Here is a 25407-nt window from a genome sequence, read left to right on the forward strand (position 1 = left end):
TAGAATAATATCATTATCACCCCCCTCCCCACCTACACATAGATTAATATCATTATCCACCCCCCTCCTCACCTACACATGGAATAATATAATTGTCACCCCCACCCCTACTTACACATAGAATCATATCATTATCACCCCCCTCTCCACCTTCACACAGAATAATATCTTTATCACCCTCCTCCCCACCTACACATAGAATAATATCACTGGCACCCCCACCTACACATAGAATCATATAATTATCACCCCCCTCCCCACCAAGAAATAGAATAATGTCATTATCCACCCCCTCCCCACCTACACATAGAATAACATCATTATCCACCCCCCTCCCCACCTACACATAGAATAATATAATTATCACCCCCCTCCCCACCTACACATATAAAAATATCATTATCACCCCCCTCCCCACCTACACATAGAATAATATCATTGGCACCCCCACCTACACATAGAATCATATCATTATCACCCCCCCTCTCCACCTACACACAGAATAATATCTTTATCACCCTCCTCCCCACCTACACATAGAATAATATCATTGGCACCCCCACCTACACATAGAATCATATCATTATCACCCCCCTCCCCACCAACAAATAGAATAATATCATTTTCCACCCCCTCCCCACCTACACATAGAATAATATCATTATCCACCCCCTCCCCACTTACACATAGAATAATATCATTATCCACCTCCCTCCCCACCTACACATAGAATATTATCATTATCACCCCCCTCCCCCACCTACACATTGAATAATATCATTATCACCCCCCTCTCCACCTACACATAGAATAATATCATTATCCACCCCCCTCCCCATCTACACATAGAATAATATCATTATAACCCCCCCTCCTCACCTACACATAGAATAATATCATTATCCACCCCCCTCCCCATCTACACATAGATTAATATCATTATCACCCCCCTCCTCACCTACACATAGAATAATATCATTATTCACCCCGCCTCCCACAAAGGTGATGATTATTAACATTCTCTATAAACTCTCAGTACTGCACAGATAAGAGGACTCTGAACAATTAATGTTTCATTCCCTCGACATGTAACATTCACACACACAAATACTCACCAGTACACTGTCCAGAAAAGGTGAAGTTGACAGTCGTTGTGGATACGAACCCAGGAAGACACTGACAGTAGAAGCTCCCCTGTGTGTTGTAACACGTGGTATTACTTCCACAGGGTGGGGTACTGTCCCACTCTTTACACTCATCTGTAACATCACATTGTTTTCTTGTTTTGGCTATGAAGCCCAGGCCGCAATCCCTGGCCTCTAGGTTTCCCAGTAGACTGAAATGAAGACCTGTGAGAAGAGTGTGAGGAGAAAGAAGGGGAGGGAGAGGGGGAGAGAGAGCGAGAGAGAGAGAGAGTTATTCAACATGTTTCCTACTAGCCCGGTCTGAAAAGTACTAGCCTCGGTTTAGCTTCATTTCCATCCCTGTCTACACCACAGCACTCTGGACCTCGTTGGGATGCAATTATTATTATTATTTTTTTTTTTACAATTTGTTCATCCCAAATGGCACTCTATTCCACAGGCTAGTGCATTATAAGCCCATGGGGATAATCACAAGTAAAATACTTGTTCTCCACATTGCAACTTTAGCTAGGTTACTAGTACTAGGTTACTAGTTACTGAAGTATAGGAGAGAAGACAGAGATATTAAAGCTAGGTTACTAAACTGAAGTATAGTAGAGAAGACAGAGATATTAAAGCTAGGTTACTAAACTGAAGTATAGTAGAGAAGACAGAGATATTAAAGCTAGGTTACTAAACTGAAGTATAGTAGAGAAGACAGAGATATTAAAGCTAGGTTACTAAACTGAAGTATAGTACAGAAGACAGAGATACGTTACGTTTAGTAACCAGAGAGCTAGGTTACTAAACGTAAAGGGAAATATCACAAAAAAACTCTCTTTTGGTATTTGTTTCATTATGTTTTGCATGTCACCAGCCCCATCATCATGATATAGTATATATATCACTGAACACAGAGTGAGTCCATGCAAATTATTGTGTGACTTGTTAAGCACATTCTTAGTCCTGAACATATTTAGGCTTGACATAACAAAGGGGTTGATTACTTATTGCCTCAATACATTTCAGCTTTTCATTTCAACACACACACACACACACAGAGGGTTCTACATGGAAACCAAAAGAGTTCTACACTGAACCAAAAAGTAAAAACACTTTATGGGGACAGCCAAAGAACCCTTTTGGAAGCATGTTTTCTAAGAGTGTAGGCATTCCCTTTAACTCCTTCTCTGTATATTTCATCTCATGATTTTGTCAGTAGCTCTCCCCTCTCCCTCTCCCCCTCTCCCCCTCTCCCTCTCCCCCCTCTCCCCCCCTCTCTCCCCCCCTCTCCCCCTCTCCCACCCCTCCCCGCTTGATTTCTCTCTCTCCCCGTCTCCACCCCTCCCCGCTTGATCTCTCTCTCTCTCCCTCTCCCCTCTGTCATATTATGGTAATATACAGTGTTGTAATGATGTGCAAATAGTTGAAGTACAAAAGGGAAAATAAATCAACATGTATATAGGTTGTATTTACAATGGTGTTTGTTCTTCACTGGTTGCATTTTCTTTTGGCAACAGGTCACAAATCTTGCTGCTGTGATTGCACACTGCGGTATATATGGGAGTTTATGAAAATTGGATTTGTTTTCAAATTCTTTGTGGGTCTGTGTAATCTGAGGGAAATATGTGTCTCTAATATGGTCATACATTTGGCAGGAGGTTAGGAAGTGCAGCTCAGTTTCCACCTTATTTTGTGGCAGTGTGCACATATCCTGTATTCTCTTGAGAGCCAGGTCTGCTTTCGGCCGTCTTTCTCAATAGCAAGGCTATGCTCACTCAGTCAAGGCTAAGAAGTAGAGAAATCTGTCCTCGTATCAGACCTGGGTTCAAATACTATTTAAAACATTTCAGATACTTTCATTTCTAGCCTGTCTGAAGTGCTGTATGGGCAGTTTGTACTGTACACATTATTATATTGGTTCAATTACGGTAGGCAAACTCAATGAAGCCCAGATTAACTGTTTGCAATATATATCGAGTAGTATTTGAACCCAGCTCTGACTCATTCAAGGGCTCTCCAGATAACCAAATAGTGTCAGTCCTGTTACTGTGTTGCTTCCTGGAAACAGAGACATTCTGACAGCAATAAATAACAGAACATACCCTGAACGTACAGTGAGGGAAAAAAGTATTTGATCCCTTGCTGATTTTGTACTTTTGCCCACTGACAAAGGAATGATCAGTCTATCATTTTAATGGTAGGTTTATTTGAACAGTGAGAGACAGAATAACAACAAAAAAATCCAGAAAAACGCATGTCAAAAATGTTATAAATTGATTTGCATTTTGTGTTTATTATATTATAATTAAGTCTATGATTTGATAGAGCAGTCTGACTGAGTGGTGGTAGGCACCAGCAGGCTCGTAAGCATTCATTCAAACAGCACGTTCGTGCGTTTTGCCAGCAGCTCTTCGCAATGCATTGCGCTGTTTATGACTTCAAGCCTATCAACTCCCAAAGGCCGGTGTAACCGATGTGAAATGGCTAGCTAGTTAGCGGGTGCGCGCTAATAGCGTTTCAAACGTCACTCGCTCTGAGACTTGGAGTAGTTGTTCCCCTTCCTCTACATGGGTAACGCTGTTTCAAGGGTGGCTGTTGTCGATGTGTTCCTGGTTCGAGCCCAGGTAGGAGCGAGGAGAGGGACGGAAGCTATACTGTTACACTGGCAATACTAAAGTGCCTATAAGAACCTATAAGAACATCCAATAGTCAAAGGTATATGAAATACAAATCGTATAGAGAGAAATAGTCCTATAATTCCTATAATAACTACAACCTAAAACTTCTTACCTGGGAATATTGAAGACTCATGTTGAAAGGAACCACCAGCTTTCATATGTTCCCATGTTCTGAGCAAGGCACTTAAACGTTAGCTTTCTTTTTTTGGGTCCTCTAATAATCGGTATCGGCGGTGAAAAATCATAATCGGTCGACCTCTACACTAAATCAAATCAAATCAAAATCAAATTCTTTGTGGGCTATACTCGGCCTTGTCTTAGGACGGTAAGTTGGTGGTTGGAGACATCCCTCTAGTGGTGTGGGGGCTGTGCTTTGGCAAAGTGGGTGGGGTTATATCCTGACTGTTTGGCCCTGTCCGGGGGTATCATCGGATGGGGCCACAGTGTCTTCTGATCCCTCCTGTCTCAGCCTCCAGTATTTATGCTGCAGTAGTTTATGTGTCGGGGGGCTAGGGTCAGTCTGTTACATCTGGAGTATTTCTCTTGTCTTATCCGGTGTCCTGTGTGAATTTAAATATGCTCTCTCTAATTCTCTCTTTCTCTCTTTCTTTCTTTCTCTCGGAGGACCTGAGCCCTAGGACCATGCCTCAGGACTACCTGGCATGATGACTCCTTGCTGTCTCCAGTCCACCTAGCCGTGCTGCTGCTCCAGTTTCAACTGTTCTGCCTGCGGCTATGGAACCCTGACCTGTTCACCGGACGTGCTTGTTGCACCCTCGACAACTACTATGATTATTATTATTTGACCATGCTGGTCATTTATGAACATTTTAACATCTTGACCATGTTCTGTTATAATATCCACCCGGCACAGCCAGAAGAGGACTGGCCACCCCTCGTAGCCTGGTTCCTCTCTAGGTTTCTTCCTAGGTTTTTGACCTTTCTAGGGAGTTTTTCCTAGGGAGTTTTTCCTAGCCACCGTGCTTCTTTCACATGCATTGCTTGCTGTTTGGGGTTTTAGGCTGGGTTTCTGTACAGCACTTTGAGATATCAGCTGATGTACGAAGGGCTATATAAATACATTTGATTTGATCCCATGTTTCATGAAATAAAATAAAATATCCAAGAAATTTTCCATACGGACAAACAGATTTTGTCTCTCAAATTTTGTGCACAAATTTGTTTACATCCCTGTTAGTGAGCGTTTCTCCTTTGCCATAATTATCTATCTACCTGACAGGTGTGGCATATGAAGAAGCTGATTAAAACAGCATGATCATTACACAGGTGCACCTTGTGCTGGGGACAATAAAAGGCCACTCTAAAAGGTGCAGTTTTGTCACACAACACAATGCCACAGATTTCTCAAGTTTTGAGGGAGTGTGTAATTGGCATGCTGACTTTAGGAATGTCCACCAGAGCTATTTCCAGATAATTTCATGTTAATTTCTCTACTATAAGCCTCCAACATAGTTTTATAGAATTTGATGATGTTTGATGTCAACATTGTGAACACAGTACCCCATGGTGGCGGTGGGGTTATGGTATGGGCAGTCATAAGCCCGGGTTTTTATTCTGTATGGTCCATGGTGATAACATGAACAGAAGAAAAATAAATAAAATATTCCCTCTCTTTTGGCGAGACAACTCTCAGTGTGAGCCACATGGAGTTAGAAAACAACTATTTTGCTCTCCTCTCCTCACCGTCTTTCTGTTAGAGAACGTCTCCTCTCTAGTTTCACACTCTTCCCCTTTTCTCTCTGTTTCACCCTTATCTCTCTCTCCTTGTTCTCTTTTTCTGTTTCACCTCTTCTTCTCTCCTCCCCCCTCTCTCTGTTTTTCGCCTTATCTCTCTCTCTTTCCTTCCTCTCCCTCTCTTTCTTTTTCACCCCTTTCTCTCTTTCTTCTTCCTTTTCTCTCATCATCTCTCCTTCCCCCTCTCTTTCTCTCATCATCTCTCCTTCCCCCTCTCTCTCTCTCATCATCTCTCCTTCACTCTCTCTTTCTCTCATCATCTCTCCTTCCCCCTCTCTTTCTCTCATCATCTCTCCTTCCCCCTCTCTCTCTCATCATCTCTCCTTCACTCTCTCTTTCTCTCATCATCTCTCCTTCCCCCTCTTTCTCTCATCATTTCTCCTTCCCCCTCTCTTTCTCTCATCATCTCTCCTTCCCCCTCTCTTTCTCTCATCATCTCTCCTTCCCCCTCTCTTTCTCTCATCATCTCTCCTTCCCCCTCTCTTTCTCTCATCATCTCTCCTTCCCCCTCTCTTTCTCTCATCATCTCTCCTTCACTCTCTCTTTCTCTCATCATCTCTCCTTCCCCCTCTCTCTCTCTCATCATCTCTCCTTCACTCTCTCTTTCTCTCATCATCTCTCCTTCCCCCTCTCTTTCTCTCATCATCTCTCCTTCCCCCTCTCTTTCTCTCATCATCTCTCCTTCCCCCTCTCTTTCTCTCATCATCTCTCCTTCCCCCTCTTTCTCTCATCTCTCCTTCACTCTCTCTTTCTCTCATCATCTCTCCTTCCCCGTCTCTCTCTCATCATCTCTCATCATCTCTCCTTCCCCCTCTTTCTCTCATCATCTCTCCTTCCCCCTCTCTTTCTCTCATCATCTCTCCTTCCCCCTCTTTCTCTCATCATCTCTCCTTCCCCCTCTCTTTCTCTCATCATCTCTCCTTCCCCCTCTCTTTCTCTCATCATCTCTCCTTCCCCCTCTCTTTCTCTCATCATCTCTCCTTCCCCCTCTCTTTCTCTCATCATCTCTCCCTCCCCCCTCTCTTTCTCTCATCATCTCTCCTTCCCCCTCTCTTTCTCTCATCATCTCTCCTTCCCCCTCTCTTTCTCTCATCATCTCTCCTTCTCTCTCTTTCTCTCCACATCTTCTGATTAGTGTGTATTATTCTCTTCACATACCACTTGTCTCTATCTAGTTCCCTCTCTTATTCTTGACATGGAAATTAGGTTTACTCATTCACTGCTCAGTTCTCTCTCTCTCTCTCCCTCTCTGTCTCTCTCTCTCTCAGACTTCTCTGAATAGCTTCTGAAAACAAGCCCAGTGTCACGCCCTGGCCATAGAGAGGTTTTTTATTCTCTATTTTGGGTAGGCCAGGGTGTGACTAGGGTGGGCATTCTATGTTCCTTTTTCTATGTTCTTTATTTTCATTGTTTTGGCCGGGTATGGTTCTCAATCAGGGACAGCTGTCTATCGTTGTCTCTGATATCGGAACCATACTTAGGTAGCCCTTTTTCCCTCCTTGTGTTGTGGGAAGTTGACTTTGTTTATGGCACATAGCCTTTAGCTTCACGGTTTGTTGGGTAGTGTTTATTGTTTTGCTCAGTGTCTTTTCTAATAAAAATAATATGTACGTTCACCACGTTGCACCTTGGTCCTCTCCTTTCAACCGTCGTGACAGAACTTCCCACCACCAACGGACCAAGCAGCGTGGTAAAAAGGACTCCTGGACATGGGAGGATATCCTGGACGGCAAGGGATCCTACACATGGGAGGAGATCCTGGCTGGAAGGGATCGCCTTCCATGGGAACAGGTGGAGGCAGCCAGGAGAGCGGAGGCAGCAGGAGAGGAGAGTCAACGTTATGCGGGAACACGGCTGGCAAGGAAGCCCGAGAGGCAGCCCCCCAAAAAATTTGGGGCGGGGCACACGGGGAGATTTGGCGGAGTCAGGCGATAGACCTGAACTAACTCCCCGTGCTTACCGGAAGCAGCGTGGTACTGGTCAGACACCGTGTTATGCGGTGAAGCGCACGATGTCACCAGTACGCGCTCATAGCCCGGAGCGCTATATGCCAGCCCCCCGCAAGTGCCATGCGAGAGTGGGCATCCAGCCAGGGCGGATTGTGCCAGCTCAGCGCATCTGGTCTCCAGTGCGACGTTTCGGCCCAGGGTATCCTGCGCTGGCTCTGCGTACTGTGTCTCCGGGGCGCAGGGAGGGCTCAGTTCGTCCTATGCCTGCGCTCCAACCGTGCCGGGTGAAAGTGGACATTGAGCCTGGAGGAGTGGTGTCAAGCCTACGCACCAGATCTCCAGTGCTCCCCAACAGCCTGGTCTATCCTGTGCCGCCTCCACGGACCAGGCCTCCAGTAGGTCTCCCCAGCCTGGGGAGTTCCGTGCCTGCTCCCAGAGCCAGGCCTCCTGCATGTCTCCCCAGCCTGGTGAGTTCTGTTCCTGCTCCTCGCACTAGCCCTCTGGTTCGTGTTACTAGTCTGGCACCTCCAAAGCCAGTCCCACGCATCAGGCCTCCAGTGTGCCTGCCCAGTCCAGTACGTCCTGTTCCTGCTCCTCGTACTAACCCTGTGGTGCGTGTTACTAGTCTGGCTCCTCCAAAGCCAGCCCCACGCGTCAGGCCTCCAGTGCGCATTCCCCGTCCAGAGCTTCCGGCGACAGTCCCCCTGTCCAGAGCTTCCGGCGACAGTCCCCCTGTCCAGAGCTTCCGGCGACAGTTTACATTCTGGAGCCGACAGAGATGGCCTACAGTCTAGAGCCGCCAGAGTCGCCCTCCAGTCCGGAGCCGCCAGAGTCGCCCTCCAGCCCGGAGCCGCCAGAGTCGCCCTCCAGTCCGGAGCCGCCAGAGTCGCCCTCCAGCCCGGAGCCGCCAGAGTCGCCCTCCAGTCCGGAGTCGCCAGAGTAGCCCTCTAGTCCGGAGCCGCCAGAGTCGCCCTCCAGTCCGGAGCCGCCAGAGTCGCCCTCCAGTCCGGAGCCGCCAGAGTCGCCCTCCAGTCCGGAGCCGCCAGAGTCGCCCTCCAGTCCGGAGCCGCCAGAGTCGCCCTCCAGTCCGGAGCCGCCAGAGTCGCCCTCCAGCCCGGAGTCGCCAGAGTCGCCCTCCAGTCCGGAGCCGCCAGAGTCACCCTCCAGTCCGGAGCCGCCAGAGTCGTCCTCCAGTCCGAGCTGCCAGAGTCGGTGCCCAGTCCTGGGTCGGCGCCGAGGGTCCCTCACCGGAGCCGCCACCATGGAGAGAAGCCCACCCAGACCCTCCCCTATAGGTTCAGGTTTTGCGGCCAGAGTCCGCACCTTTGGGGGGGGGGGGTACTGTCACACCCTGGCCATAGAGGTTTTTTTGGGTAGGCCAGGGTGTGACTAGGGTGGGCATTCTATGTTTCTTTTTCTATGTTCTATATCTTCATTGTTTTGACCAGGTATGGTTCTCAATCAGGGACAGCTGTCTATCGTTGTCTCTGATTGGGAACCATACTTAGGTAGCCCTTTTTCCCTCCTTGTGTTGTGGGAAGTTGTCTTTGTTTATGGCACATAGCCTTTAGCTTCACGGTTTGTTGGGTAGTGTTTATTGTTTTGTTCGGCGTCTTTTCTAATAAAAAGAATATGTACGCTCACCACGCTGCACCTTGGTCCTCTCCTTTCAAATGTCGTGACACCCAGTGGAACATAGTGTTGAGAGAGAGAGAGGAAGGGGAGAGGGAAAGAGAGAGAGCGAGAGAGATAGTTATTCAACCAGATAAGCACTTTAAGCTTAGGCTCTTTTAAGACAATGTGTACATCCCAAATGACACCATATTCCCTATATAGAGCACCATTAGTCAAAAGATGTTCACTATAGGGAATAGGGTGCCATTTGGGACACATCCAATATATCAATTAGTGATAGCAATGGGATATAGGCCTACTGGTAATACTAAGCCTGTTATCCTCTCTAGGGTATGTGGGACGAACTCGTCCCACCTACGTAACAGCCACTGAAATCCAGTGGCGCGATTTTTGAATCGTTAGAAATACTATTACTTCAATTTCTCAAACATATGACTATTTTACAGCTATTTAAAGACAAGAATCTCGTTAATCTAACCCCACTGTCCGATTTCAAAAAGGCTTTACAACGAAAGCAAAACATTAGATTATGTCAGCAGAGTGCCCAGCCAGAAAAAATCAGACACCCATTTTTCAAGCTAGCATATCATGTCACATAAACCCAAACCACAGCTAAATGCAGCACTAACCTTTTATGATCTTCATCAGATGACACACCTAGGACATTGTGTTATACAATACATGCATGTCTGTTCAATCAAGTTCATATTTATATCAAAAAACAGCTTTTTACATTAGCATGTGACGTTCAGAAAAAGCATAACCCCCGCAAACTTCCGGGGAATTTACTAACAGTTTGCTAAATTACTCACGATAAACGTTCACAAAAAGCATAACAATTATTTTAAGAATTATAGATACATTACTCCTCTATGCACTCGATATGTCCGATTTTAAAATAGCTTTTCGGATGAAGCACATTTTGCAATAATCTAAGTACATAGCCCGGCATCACAGGGCTAGCTATTTAGATACCCACCCAGGTCAGCCTCCACCAAAATCACATTTCCTATAAGAAAAATGTTCTTACCTTGCTTGTTCTTCGTCAGAATACACTGCCAGGACTTCTACTTCAATAACAAATGTTGGTTTGGTCCCAAATAATCCATCGTTATATCCAAACAGCGACATTTTGTTCGTGAGTTCTAGACACTATTAGAATGCTTCATCACGGTGTCTCGCATGGCGCATTGGCGTGTCAAAAATGTCTAAATATTCCATTACCGTACTTCGAAGCATGTCAACCGCTGTTTAAAACCAATTTTTATGCCATTTATCTCGTAGATAAGTGATAATATTCCGACCGGGAATATGCATTGAGCCTAAACAGCCGAATAAAATTTCTCCTCAGGAGCGAATCGTGCACGCGCCTCATTCAAAGGTCCTCTGAGCAGCCACTTACAAAAGGTGATAATATGTTTCAGCCTGAGGCTCCCTCGTAAACCTTCAGTTATTTCCCGGGCTCTGAGAGCCTATTGGAGCCCTGGGAATTGTCACGTTACAGCTAAGATCCTTACTTTTCAATAAAAAGATGCAAGAAGCACGACTCCTTGTCAGACAGGGTACTTCCTGCTTGAAACCTTGTCAGGTTTTTGCCTGCCATAGGAGTTCTGTTATACTCACAGACACCATTCAAACAGTTTTAGAAAATGCAGAGTGTTTTCTATCCAAACCTGAACAATAATATGCATATTCTAGCTTCTGAGTTGGTGTAGGAGGCAGTTAAAAATGGGAACATATTTTTTCCAAAATTCTCAATACTGCCCCCTAGCCCGGAGAGGTTAATGGACCAGAATGTATTCTTTCTGATGTCACAGTGTAAAGTGTTCCAACAAGAGGGAACCTATCAACAAAACCATGTGGATTGTTACTATTCTACTGATCTACATGTTGCTGCCAATACAGGGATCTACTGTATAAAAAAGCATACAATATTGAATGTAGACTTTGTTTAGATTGTTTTAAGACTCAACTTTATCTCCATGGTTATTCTAAGAACAAGTTCTAGGGTGGAACCTTAAAGGGGCAGTCTGGGATCCAAAAAGCAACAAACCGGTCATCCCACCACTTGTTGTGGTTAACAGCTGAGGGATGGTACTGAAGGAATTTAACCCCTCTCAAAATCACAGACGGAGCTCTGGATGCAAGGACTGACCATCCATGAGATCAACATGACAGTTTTAACCATGTTTAAAACCTATACATCGTGTACAATCAATGGAGTAAAACAAGCTTATAGTTGGGGCTCTGATGGGGAACGACAGTTGACCTGCTCACAAGGCAGTTATAAGTTATATTCTTCAAGAACCAAGGGCTATAAATCACAAATTTAAAAGTAAAAACACCTTTCCTGTGGCTCAATTGGTAGAGCATGGTGTTTGCAACGCCAGCATGGTGTGTGCAACACCAGAGTTGTGGGTTCGATTCCCACGGGGGGCCGGTACAAAAAAAAAAAAAAAAAAAAAAAACTGTAAGTCGCTCTGGATAAGAGCGTCTGCTAAATGACTAAAATCCTGGATGGCCCCTTTAATTAAGGTTTTGGTTTGGCTAAGCTGATCCTAGATCTGTGCCTAAGGACAACCTCTACAATGACTGAAATGTACAGTTATTCACTGTATTCTGATCCTAGATCTGTGCCTAAGGACCACTTACATGGCTGAACTGTACAGTAATTTACTGTGTTCTGATCCTAGATCTGTGCCTAACGACCTCTACAATGGCAGAACTGTACAGTACATTGCTACTACTTTATTCTAAAACCTATACAACTATTGAAACAACTTTAACCCAACACCTAGCAACCTCGTCAAGCTGTTCGGATCTCTTCGCGAAACAGCTAATGTTTTAGAATAACAGTTGCTGTAACCATGTTTAAATCCAGGTCAAGGCCCCCCCCCCCAACCCACCCCCACCCCCACCCCCCCCACCCTCTACACTACATTTTGTTGGCCAGTAATAAACTAACCAAGAGTTTTAAGATGCAGCCATGTGTGACAATCCCTGTTGGAGAATCTGGATTTCCTGTTTATTCCCTTCTGATTCTGGAAATCTTCCCACTGGGATTTCTAAAAAACCTATACATAGAGGTGACCATGGTAACACTTGATAATAACTATCAACGTAAAAACCTTTTAACGATTTATAAACTCTTAACAACTATATTGTAAACATTTCTAAACATTTAGAAGAATGTATAAGCATTACCAGCCTTCCATTCCATAAGAATTTACAACATTTATAGTCATTTATTGTAATACATTTAAGCCTACTAGAAAGTGTGTGCCCTCAGGCCTGGAGGGAAGAAAAAGTCATTCCGCTACTTAAGAATAGTAAAGCACTCTTCAAAAGGCCGACCAATCAGCCTGTTACCAACCCTTTGTAAACTTTTGGAAAAAATGGTGTTTGACCAGATACAATTCTATTATACAGGAAACAAATTGACAACAGACTTTCAGCACGCTTACAGGGAAGAACATTCAATAAGCACAGCACTTACACAAATTACTGATTGGCTGAGAGAAATTGATGATAGAAAGATTGTAGGGGCTGTTTTGTTAGACTTCAGTGTGGCTTTTGACATCATCGATCATAGTCTGCTGTTGGAAAAACATATGTGTTATTGCTTTACACCCCCTGCTATATTGTGGATAAAGAGTTACCTGTCTAACAGAACACAGAGGGTGTTCTTTAATGGAAGCCTCTAGAACATAATCCAGGTAGAATCAGGAATTCTAGGCCCCTTACTTTTTAAAATGTTTACTAATGACATCAAATCAAATGTTATTTGTCACACAATACAACAGGTAGACCTTACAGTGAAATGCTTACTTACAAGACCTAACCAACAATGCTGTTAAAACATTTTTTATAAAAAATCCCTAAAAAAATATGAATAAGAAATAAAAGTAATAAATAATTAAAGAGCAGCAGTAAAATAACAATAGCGAGGCTATATACAGAGGCTACCGGTACAGAGCCAATGTGTGGGGGCACCGGTTAGGCGAGGTAATTGAGGGAGGTAGAGTTATTAAAGTGACTATGCATAGATAATAACAGAGAGTAGTAGCAGTGTAAAAGAGGGGGGGGCAGTGCAAATAGTCTGGGTAGCCATTTGATTAGATGTTCAGGAGTCTTACGGCTTGGGAGTAGAAGCTGTTTAGAAGCCTCTTGGACCTAGACTTGGTGCTCTGGTACCGTAGCAGAGAGAACAGTCTATGACTAGGGTGGCTGGAATCTTTGACAAATTTTAGGGCCTTCCTCTGACACCACCTGGTATAGAGGTCCTAGATGGCAGTAAGCTTGGTCCCAGTGATGTACTGGGCCGTACGCACTCCCCTCTGTAGTGCCTTGTGGTCGGAGGCTGACCAGTTGACATTTGAGAAAAGCCAGTGTGTCTTTGCATGAGGATGACTCAACACTATATATGTTAGCTACTACAGTGACTGAAATGACTGCAACACTTAACAAAGAGCTGCAGTTACTTTCAAAATGGGTGGCAAGGAAAGTCCATTTGATGTACACAGAGAGCTAACACTAATAATATGTGTGTCAAACCTTCTTGGCTCAACGTGGAGGAGAGATTGACTTCCTCAATACTTGTATTTATGAGACGAATGGACATGTTGAAAGCACCGAGCCGTCTGTTTGAACTACTGGCACAAAGCTCGTACACCCATGAATACCCCACAAGACATGCCACCAGAGGTCTCTTCACAGTCCCCAAGTCCAGAACAGACTATGGGAGGCGCACAGTACTACATAGAGCCATGACCACATGGAACTCTATTCCACATCAAGTAACTAATGCAAACAGTAAAATTTGATGTAAAAAACAGATAAAAATACACCTTATGGAACAGCAGAAGTGTGAAACAACACAAACATGAGCACAGACACGCATACACACACAATAATATACACACGTACACATGGATTTTGTGTTGTAGATATGTGGTAGTGGAATAGGGGTCTGAGGGCACACACTTAGTGTGTTGTGAAATCTGTTGTGAATGTTTTGTAATGTTTGAACTGCTTTAATGTTGCTGGATCCCAGGAAGTGTAGCTGCTGCCTTGGCTGGAACTAATGGGGATCCTTAATATATACAAATACATCACAACAACACAACACATACAAATGAACACTGTCACATCCTTATCATGCTCATAGTAGATCCAAGTTGTTGCCATGGGTAACCAAGTTTACCATCAGATACCAACTAACTAAGATACAAATGAAGACATGAGACAGAGAGGAAGTTGAGGTGGAGATTGAAACACCAAGAATCCCACAGCACACCAGTGCTGAAATGTTACCATGGTAACCATCCTAGCACGCATCCCAAATGACACCCTATTATATAGTTCTTTATGGGCCCTGGTCTAATGTAGTGCACTATATAGGGAATAGGGCCCTGGTCTAATGTAATGCACTATATAGGGAAAAGTGTGTCATTTGGGCCTCATCACTAGAAAGAGGAAGCTGCCAATGGAATACCGATATCTACAGCAACAGAGGAAAGTCCAACTACAATATAAGAGTACGGGGTCACGTTCAAGTCCAACTACAATGCAGTCGTTGCATTGCTTCAACCAATGGCTGCGTGCTACATCGCTGTATTTGTATTTGTATTGATTCTGGATCCCCATTAGTTCCTGGCAAGGCAGCAGCTACTCTTCCTCTTCCAGAAAAAGTAAGGCAATTTTAAAAACATTACAATACATTCATAACAGATTTCACAATATATTAAGTGTGTGCCCTCAGGCCTCTACTCTTCTACCACTTATCTACAACACAAAAACTCAAACATATGACTATTTTACACCATTTGAAAGATAAGACTCTCATTAATCCAACCACGTTGTCCGATTTCAAAAAGGCTTTACAGCGAAAGCAAAACATTAGATTATGTCAAGAGAGTACCCAGCCAGAAATAATCACACAGCCATTTTCAAAGCAAGCATATATGTCACAAAAAACCAAACCACAGCTAAATGCAGCACTAACCTTTGATGATCTTCATCAGATGACACTCCTAGGACATTATGTTATACAATACATGTATGTTTTGTTCAATCAAGTTCATATTTATATCAAAAATCAGCTTTTTACATTAGCATGTGATGTTCAGAACTAGCATACCCACCCAAAACTTCCGGTGAATTTACTAAATTACTCATGATAAACGTTGACAGAATACATAACAATTATTTTAAGAATTATAGATACAGAACTCCTTTATGCAATCGTGGTGTCAGATTTTAAAATAGCTTTTCGGCAAAAGCACATTTTGCAATATTCTGAGTAGATAGCTCGGCCATCACGGCTAGCTATTTTGACATCCGCCAACTTCGGGGTCACCTAAACTCAGAATTACTAGTATAAAAATTGGATTACCTTTGCTGTTCTTCGTCAGAATGCACTCCCAGGACTTCTACTTCAACAACAAATGTTGTTTGGGTCCCAAATAATCCATAGTTATATTCAAATAGCTCCGTTTTGTTCGTGCGTTCAGGTAACTATCCGAAGGGTGACGCGCGAGTGCATTTCATGACAAAAAAAATCGAAATATTCCATTACCGTACTTAGAAGCATGTCAAACGCTGTTTAAAATCAATTTTTATGCTATTTTTCTCGTAAAATAGCGATAATATTCCAACCGGGCAACGTTGTATTCATTCAAAGAGATAAAGAAAAACATGGTGGTCTCTTGTGCCTGCGCATCTCCAGGCTCTGATTCCTGGAAGTGCCTTCTGATGAAGACTACTAAAGGTAAGTGAATATTTATAATGCTATATAATATATTAGATGCTCCAAGATGGCGGCTAACTGTATTGTGTAGTGTATTTTTCTGAGCTCACTACTCAGATTATTGCAAAGTGTGCTTTCCCAGTAAAGTTATTTTGAAATCTGTCAATGCGGTTACATTCAGGAGATGTTCATCTATAATTCTTTGAATGACAGTTTAATATTTTATAAACATTTTTGATGAGTAATTTAGTAAATTGTAGTGCTGATTCACCGAGGGAAAATATTTTATGAACGTCACACCCCAATGTAAAATGCTGTTTTTATATATAAATATTAACTTTATTGAACAAAAGATGCATGTATTGTATAACATGATGTCCTAGGAGTGTCATCTGATTAAGATTGTCAAAGGTTAGTGCTGCATTTAGCTGTGGTTTGGTTTTTTGTGATGCATGTAGTTGCTTGGAAAATGGATGTGTGATTATTTCTGGCTGGGTACTCTCCTAACATAATCTAATGTTTTGCTTTCGCTGTAAAGCCTTTTTGAAATCGGACAACGTGGTTACATCAAGGAGAGTCTTATCTTTCAAATGGTGTAAAATAGTCATTTTTATTTATTTATTTATTTATTTCACCTTTATTTAACCAGGTAGGCAAGTTGAGAACAAGTTCTCATTTACAATTGCGACCTGGCCAAGATAAAGCAAAGCAGTTCGACAACATACAAAAACACAGAGTTACACATGGAGTAAAACAACATACAATCAATGATGCAGTAGAAAAAAATAAGACTATATACAATGTGAGCAAATGATGTGAGATAAGGGAGGTAAAGGCAAAAAATGCCATGGTGGCAAAGTAAATAAAGTATGGCAAGAAAAACACTGGAATGATAGATTTGTAGTTTGAAGAAAGTTCAAAGTTAAAATATAAATAATATGGTGCAAAGGAGCAAAATAAATAAAATAAATAAATCATATGTTTGAGAAATTTAAGTTATAGCATTTTTAAGGGTTTTGTATCTCGCGCCACGCACTGCCACTGGCTGTTGAGTAGAGTGGGACGCTGACGTCCCAGGTGTTCCAGACAGGTTAAAGATTAACTTCTTGTTAACCTCTCTAGGGTAGGGGGCAGTATTTGCACGGCCGGATAAAAAACGTACCCCATTTAATCTGGTTATTACTACTGCCCAGAAACTAGAATATGCATATAATTGTTTGATTTGGATAGAAAACACCCTAAAGTTTCTAAAACTGTTTGAATGGTGTCTGTGAGTATAACAGAACTCATATGGCAGGCAAAAACCTGAGAAGATTCCTTACAGGAAGTGCCCTCTCTGACCATTTCTTGGCCTTCTACACTCTCTTTATTGAAAACTGAGAATCTCTGCTGTAACGTGACACTTCCTACGGCTCCCATAGGCTCTCAGAAGGCGGCAGAATGGGGAATGATGACTTTGCAGGCCCAGGCTGAAAAACAGTAGCGCATTTGGATAGTGGTCGATCAGAGAACAATGAGACTGGGGGTGCGTGCACGAGCCGACACCATGTTTTTATTTTTTCGTCTTTGAACGAAAACAGGGTTTCCCGGTCGGAATATTATCGTTTTTTTACGAGAAAAATCGCATAAAAATAGATTTTAAACAGCGGTTGACATGCTTCGAAGTACGGTAATGGAATATTTAGAATTTTTTTGTCACGAAATGCATCGGGCGCGTAACCCTTCGTCACCCTTCGGATAGTGTCTTGAACGCACGAACAAAACAGAGGATATTTGAACTATGGATTATTTTGAACCAAACCAACATTTGTTATTGAAGTAGAAGTCCTGGGAGTGCATTCTGACGAAGAACAGCAAAGGTAATCCAATTTTTCTTATAGTAAATCGGAGTTTGGTGAGGGCCAAACTTTGTGGGTGTCAAAATAGCTAGCCCGTGATGGCGAGCTATCTCCTCAGAATATTGCAAAATGTGCTTTTGCCGAAAATCTTTTTTAAAATCGGACATAGCGATTGCATAGAGGAGTTTTGTATCTATAATTCTTAAAATAATTGTTATGTTTTTTGTGAACGTTTATCATGAGTAATTTAGTAAATTCACCGGAAGTTTGTGGTGGGTATGCTAGTTCTGAACGTCACATGCTAATGTAAAAAGCTGGGACGATTTCGTCCCACATACCCTAGAGAGATTAATCCAGCCGCTGTGTCAGATTTCAAAAAGGCTTTACGGTGAAAGCATACAATGCGATTATCTGAGGACAGCGCCCCGTGTAAAAAAGCATACGATCATTTACCAGCTAAGTTGAGGAGTCACTAAAGTCAGAAATACCGATAAAATTAATCACTTACCTTTGATGATCTTCATATGGTTGCACTCACAAGACTCCCAGTTATACAGTAAATGTTCGTTTTGTTCGATAAAGTCCCTCTTTATGTCCCAAAACCCAGTTTTGTTGGTGTGTTTTGTTCAGTAATCCAATGGCTCCAAGGCGATCACAATGGGCAGACCAATACATACTAAAAGTACCGGTAAAGTTCGTCGAAACATGTCAAACGATGTTTATAATTAATCCTCAGGTTGTTTATTGTCTTTTTAATCAATAATATTCCAACTGGACAATACCGTTTTCAATAGAAAGGAAAAATAACAAACGGCCAAATCAGCCAAATCAGGTCTGCAAACTTCCTCTGTCCTCTGACCAAAATGGCTTTTTACACGTCGTTTTTCAAAATAAAAACCTGAAACCATGTCTAAAGACATTTGACATCTAGTGGAAGCCATAGGAACTGCAATGTGATTCCTAACCCATTGGATTCTCTATAGGCATTGAGTTGAAAAACAGCCACATGAAAATGATTCCACTTCCTGAATGGATTTATATATCATATCAGTTCTGTTATACTCACAGGCATTATTTTAACAGTTTTGGGAACTTTAGAGTGTTTCTATCCAAATTTACTAATTATATGCATATCCTAGCATCTGGGCCTGAGTAACAGGCAGTTTACTTTGGGCACGCTTTTCATCCGGAGGTGAAAATACTGCCCCCTACCAAAGAGAGGTTAACGGCAGGGAGGCAGGTACCCTAAGGGGCGGCAGGTAGCCTAGTGGTTAGCGCATTGGGCCAATAACCGAAAGGTTGCTAGATAAAATCCCCAGATTCTGTTCCTAGGGCATCATTGTAAATAAAATGTTGTTTTTAACTGACTTGTCTGGTTAAATAAAGGTGAAAAAAAACAAAAAAAACAGCCGGATCCAGTTATATACTGTATATTACTACAGTCTTACTAACTGTTGTCCTAAGTCAAATGCCTCAGCAAGTCTTTAAAAAGGAAATGTACACAATCTGTAACGGCTCTGTAATGCCAGACGCTGGGAGACGAGAAGTAATTACAGGGAATTAATATTTAATGGATAACAGACATGAAAAACAGGAACAGCGTCTGGACAGGAGAAACAAAACAACATCAATGCAGACACGGAAAATGAACTGGAGGGAGTGACAGATATAGGGTAGATAATCAATGACGTGATGGAGTCCAGGTGAGTGCAATGAAGCGCTGTGGCGCGTAACGATGGTGAGAGGTGTGAGTAATGATGAGCCGCCTGGAGACCTCGAGCATCAGAGAAGGGGAGGAGAAGCAGACGTGACAAAACCATTGGTAAACTCATCATATTGGGCATTCCATCAGTTCTGGAAGGAAGAAAATAAACATGTACTTAGTTTTCACTATGCTACATCTTAATCAGTCCTAAAAAGTCTTCATCTTAATCGAGCTTACTGCATCTTGGGCAGGAAGTCTTGATAAAACCATGTGTATACAGAATCATACTTCAGACCCTTCAGATGATAGTGTCCCATTAAGCGGAATAGGCACCTTCTAAAGTAAACAATCCCAGAGCTCCATTCTTGTAGTCTTATCATTTTGAACCTGTTGCATTGACATGCAGTCCCAGTCAAAAATTTGGACACACCTACTCATTCAAGGGTTTTTCTTTATTTTTACTATTTTCTACATTGTAGAATAATAGTGAAGACATCAAAACTATGAAATAACACATATGGAATCATGTAGTAACTAAAAAAGTTTTAAACAAATCAAACTATATTTTATGTTTTAGATTCTTGAAAGTAGCCACCCTTTGCCTTGATGACAGCTTTGCACACTCTTGGCATTCTCTAAACCAGCTTCACCTCGAAAGCTTTTCCAAAAGTCTTGAAGGAGTTCCCACTTATGCTGAGCACTTGTTGGCTGCTTTTCCTTCACTATGCTGTCCAACTCATCCCAAACCATATAAATTGGGTTGAGGTCGGGTGATTGTGGAGGCCAGGTCATCGGATGCAGCACTCTATCACTTTCCTTCTTGGTCAAATAGCCCTTACACAGCCTGGAGGTGTGTTGGGTCATTGTCCTGTTGAAAAACAAATGATAGTTACACTAAGTGCAAACCAGATTGGATGGCATATCACTGCAGAATGCTGTGGTAGACATGCTGGCTAAGTGTGTAACTTTTAACTTCTTATGGGCAGGTGGAACAGTAGCGTCCCACCTGGCCAACATACGTTGAAATTGCAGAGCTCGAAATTCAAACTACAGAATTATCAATATTTAACTTTCATAAAATCACAAGTGTAATACATCAAAATAAAGCTTAACTTCTTGTTAATCCAGCCGATCTGTCAGATTTAAAAAAGGCAGGTGCGACACAAAAGTGAGAAATAGCGATGTAAAAAATGCCTTACGTTTGATGATCTTCTTCTGTTGGCACTCCAAAAGGTCCCAGTTACATCACAAATGGTCCTTTTGTTCGATGAAGTCCTTCTTTATATCCAGAAAACTCAGTTTAGCTGGCAATAATCCACCCAGTTTCCCTCCATCATAATGCATTCAAAATCAATCACAAACGTTACAAATATAACTTTTCCAAACAAGTCAAACAACATTTATAATCAAACCTTAGGTACCCTAATACGTAAATAAACAATAAAATTTAAGACGGAGAATCGTTATTGTCTTTACCGGAGAAAAATACCAAAGAACGCGCTCTCATCCACGCGCTTGGAAACACTACAGCCAAATGGGAGCCACATAGAAAAACTATAATTTCTGGCTCATTTATCCAAAAACCAGCCTGAAACTCTTTCTAAAGACTGTTGACATCTAGTGGAAGCCCTAGGAACTGCAATCTGGAAGGACTTCGCCTTATAATAAAAGTGACAGCCATTGAAAATAGTGGTAGGCTGAATACATTTTTTGGGGGACGGTTTGTCCTCGGGGTTTCGCCTGCCATATCAGTTCTGTTTTACTCACAGACATCATTTTAACAGTTTTAGAAACTTTAGAGTGTTTAGTGTTTTCTATCCAAATCTACCAATTATATGCATATCCTAGCTTCTGGGCCTGAGTATCAGGCAGTTTACTTTGGGCACGCTTTTCATCCGGACGTGAAAATACTGTCCCCTACCCAAGAGAGGTTAAAGTACTTGAAATTTTCCACATTGACTGACCTTCATGGTTAAAAGTAATGATGGACTGTCATTTCTCTTTGCTAATTTGAACTGTTCTTGCCATAATGTGGACTTGGTCTTTTACCAAATAGGACAATCTTCTGTATACCGCCCCTACCTTGTCACAACACAAGTGATTGGTTCAAACACATTAAGAAGGAAATAAATTCCTCAAATGAACTTTTAACAAAACAAGCCTGTTAATTGAAATGCATTAGAGGTGACTATGTCATGAAGCTGTTTGAGAGATGGCCAAGAGTGTGCAAAGCTGTCATCAACGCAAAGGGCGTCTACTTTGATTTTTTAAAATTTGTTTTATACTTTTTTGGTTACTACATGATTCCATGTGTTATTTCATAGTAGAAAAAAAGTAAAAATAAAGAAAACCCTTGAATGAGTAGGCGAGTCCAAACTTTTGACTTGTACTGTATGCTCTTTCTGTCCCAAATGTCACAGAATCTCTATCCCAAATGTCCCTTACAGCCTGTTTGGGTTCAGTGAGTACCATTCATTTTCACTGGCGACTTATCTATTTGTCCACAGGAAGCTTATCTTTGTCCCAAACGACAGGTGGAAGCCTCTAATGTGATATGAGTCACAAATCCTCTTTTCCTCATGTGACCTTGTATTCAAACACACTTCTTCAAAATACTAAGACACCACATTATTAAAGTGCTATCTGAAAGCCACTAATAACATATTACATTAACAAATCACTAGTAACCATTTATACTCAACATACATTGTTACTTCATCACATCTCTAGTAACCCATTATAATATTCATATAGTATATTTGGTAATAGTTCTTTTATATCTTCACATCACGTTGAATCCCTATACAACGTTAAAAACTCAGCTCACAGAACTGGTTGGGGTATTCATTCATACACGCACCTCTTTCACACCGGTGGACAGAACTGGTTGGGGTATTCATTCATACACGCACCTCTTTCACACCGGTGGACGAAACTGGTTGGGGTATTCATTCATACATGCACCTCTTTCACACCGGTGGATGGAACTGGTTGGGGTTTTCATTCAGACACGCACCTCTTATACACCGGTGGACAGAACTGGTTGGGGTTTTCATTCAGACACGCACCTCTTTCACACCGGTGGACAGAACTGGTTGGGGTATTCATTCAGACACGCACCTCTTTCACACCGGTGGACAGAACGGGTTGGGGTTTTCATTCAGATAGGCACCTCTTATACACCGGTGGACAGAACTGGTTGGGGTTTTCATTCAGATAGGCACCTCTTATACACCGGTGGACAGAACTGGTTGGGGTTTTCATTCAGATAGGCACCTCTTTCACACCGGTGGACAGAACTAGTTGGGGTTTTCATTCAGATAGGCACCTCTTATACACCGGTGGACAGAACTAGTTGGGGTATTCATTCAGATAAGCACCTCTTTCAAACCGGTGGATGGAACTGGTTGGGGTATTCATTCAGATAGGCACCTCTTTCATACCGGTGGACAGAACTAGTTGGGGTTTTCATTCAGATAGGCACCTCTTATACACCGGTGGACAGAACTAGTTGGGGTATTCATTCAGATAAGCACCTCTTTCAAACCGGTGGATGGAACTGGTTGGGGTATTCATTCAGATAGGCACCTCTTTCATACCGGGGCTAGTCCCCTGACAGCTCTCATTTACTCAGTACTAATAATATCTCTTATTATCCACATTTCAATCCTTTGTTGAACTTCAGCTTACCAATTATTTTCCAAATATCAATCTGTTATTATCTACATTTCAATCTCTCAATTTCCACATTTCAAACATATTTACCTGTCATTTCAACACTCACACAACTCTCAAATCAACATTCACTTAGTACTATTCCCCAACACACTCAGTAGTCCCCCCTGGTTAATCCTTATGCATCTTCAACTATTCTCTTGTCGTTACCTTCTTCTGCGGTTCCTCTATAGTCTCTATAGTCTCTTTAGTATCTATAGTCTCAATAGTCAATATAGACATAAATGCTTAAGTCTCTGTGGTTGCCATAGTATCTATAGTCCCTATTTATTTTTTTTAACCTTTATTTAACTAGGTAGGCAAGTTGAGAACAAGTTCTCATTTACAATTGCAACCTGGCCAAGATAAAACAAAGCAGTTCGACACATACAACAACACAGAGTTACACATGGAGTAAAAAAACATACAGTCAATAATACAGTAGAAAAATAAGTCTATATACAATGTGAGCAAATGAGGTGAGATAAGGGAGGTAAAGGCAAAAAAGGCCATGGCGGCAAAGTAAATACAATATAGTAAGTAAAACATTGGAATGGTAGATTTGTAGTGGAAGAAAGTGCAGAGTAGAAATGGAAATAATGGGGTGCAAAGGAGCAAAATAAATAAATAAATACAGTAGGGGAAGAGGTAGTTCTATGGGCTAAATTATAGATGGGCTATGTACAGGTGCAATGATCTGTGAGCTGCTTTGACAGCTGGTGCTTAAAGCTAGTGAGGGAGATAAGTGTTTCCAGTTTCAGAGATTTTTGTAGTTCGTTCCAGTCATTGGCAGCAGAGAACTGGAAGGAGTGACGGCCAAAGGAGGAATTGGCTTTGGGGGTAACCAGAGAGATATACCTGCTGGAGTGCGTGCTACAGGTGGGTGCTACTATGGTGACCAGTGAGCGGAGATAAGGGGGGACTTTACCTAGCAGGGTCTTGTAGATGACCTGGAGCCAGTGGGTTTGGCGACGAGAATGAAGCGAGGGCCAGCCAACGAGAGCGTACAGGTCACAGTGGTGGGTAGTTTAACCTGTTATGGATAGGGGGCAGTATTTTCACGGCCGGATAAAAAACGTACTCGATTTAATCTGATTATTACTCCTGCCCAGAAACTAGAATATGCATATAATTATTAGCTTTGGATAGAAAACACTCCAAAGTTTCTAAAACTGTTTGAATGGTGTCTGTGAGTATAACAGAACTCATTTGGCAGGCCAAAACCTGAGAAGATTCCAAACAGGAAGCGCCCTCTCTGGCCATTTCTTTGCCTTCTTGATCATCTCTAACCAAAAACAGGGGATCTCTGGCATGACGTGCATTTTCTAACGCTCCCATAGGCTCTCAGAAGGCGCCAGAAATTTGAATCGTGGCTTTGGAGCCCCAGGCTGAAACACATTAGCGCCTTTTGTAAGTGGTCGATCAGTGGACAATGAGACTGGATGGGCGCGCACGGGTGTGCACGGGCCGACTCCATTTTGACTTTCTCTTTTTATGTATACAGGGTTTCCCGGTCGGAATATTATCGCTTTTTTACGAGGAAAATCGCATAAAAATTGATTTTAAACAGCGGTTGACATGCTTCGAAGTACGGTAATAGAATATTTAGATTTGTTTTGTCACGAAATGCGCCGTGCGCGTGACCCTTATTTACCCTCCGGATAGTGTCTTGAACGCACGAACAAAACGCCGCTACTTGGATATAACCAGGGATTATTTTGAACCAAACCAACATTTGTTATTGAAGTAGAAGTCCTGGGAGTGCATTCTGACGAAGACACCAAAGGTAATAACATTTTTCTAATAGTAAATCGGAGTTTTGTGAAGGCTAAACTTGGTGGGTGTCTAAATAGCTAGCCCTGTGATGCCGGGCTATCTACTCAGAATATTGCAAAATGTGCTTTCACCGAAAAGCTATTTTAAAATCGGACATATCGAGTGCATAGAGGAGTTCTGTATCTATAATTCTTAAAATAATTGTTATGCTTTTTGTGAACGTTTATCGTGAGTAATTTAGTAAATTCACCGGAAGTTTGCGGGGGGTATGCTAGTTCTGAACCTCACATGCTAATGTAAAAAGCTGGTTTTTGATATAAATATGAGCTTGATTGAACAATACATGCATGTATTGTGTAACATAATGTCCTAGGATTGTCATCTGATGAAGATCATCAAAGGTTAGTGCTGCATTTAGCTGTCTTTGGGTTTTTGTGACATTATATGCTAACTTGAAAAATGGGTGTCTGATTATTTCTGGC

The 25407-nt window shown here is 42.3% G+C and overlaps 1 protein-coding gene and 2 long non-coding RNA genes across 3 annotated transcripts in view; all 3 read right to left on the minus strand.

The window, feature by feature from the left end:
- Positions 1–25407, minus strand: part of LOC115178319 (adhesion G protein-coupled receptor E1) — a 99286-nt gene that overhangs the window by 53490 nt on the left and 20389 nt on the right. The window lies entirely within an intron of this gene.
- LOC115178326 (uncharacterized) lies at positions 1281–9432 on the minus strand. Its single transcript, XR_003872601.1, has 2 exons — positions 9154–9432; positions 1281–1349 (listed from the first exon to the last, which is right to left on the minus strand). It is a non-coding gene; the product is annotated as an uncharacterized LOC115178326 (long non-coding RNA).
- On the minus strand, positions 19278–20121 carry LOC115178323 (uncharacterized). Its single transcript, XR_003872599.1, has 2 exons — positions 20086–20121; positions 19278–19584 (listed from the first exon to the last, which is right to left on the minus strand). It is a non-coding gene; the product is annotated as an uncharacterized LOC115178323 (long non-coding RNA).

Source organism: Salmo trutta, chromosome 38, assembly GCF_901001165.1.
Source record: "Salmo trutta chromosome 38, fSalTru1.1, whole genome shotgun sequence".
NCBI classification, from domain to species: Eukaryota; Metazoa; Chordata; class Actinopteri; order Salmoniformes; family Salmonidae; genus Salmo; species Salmo trutta.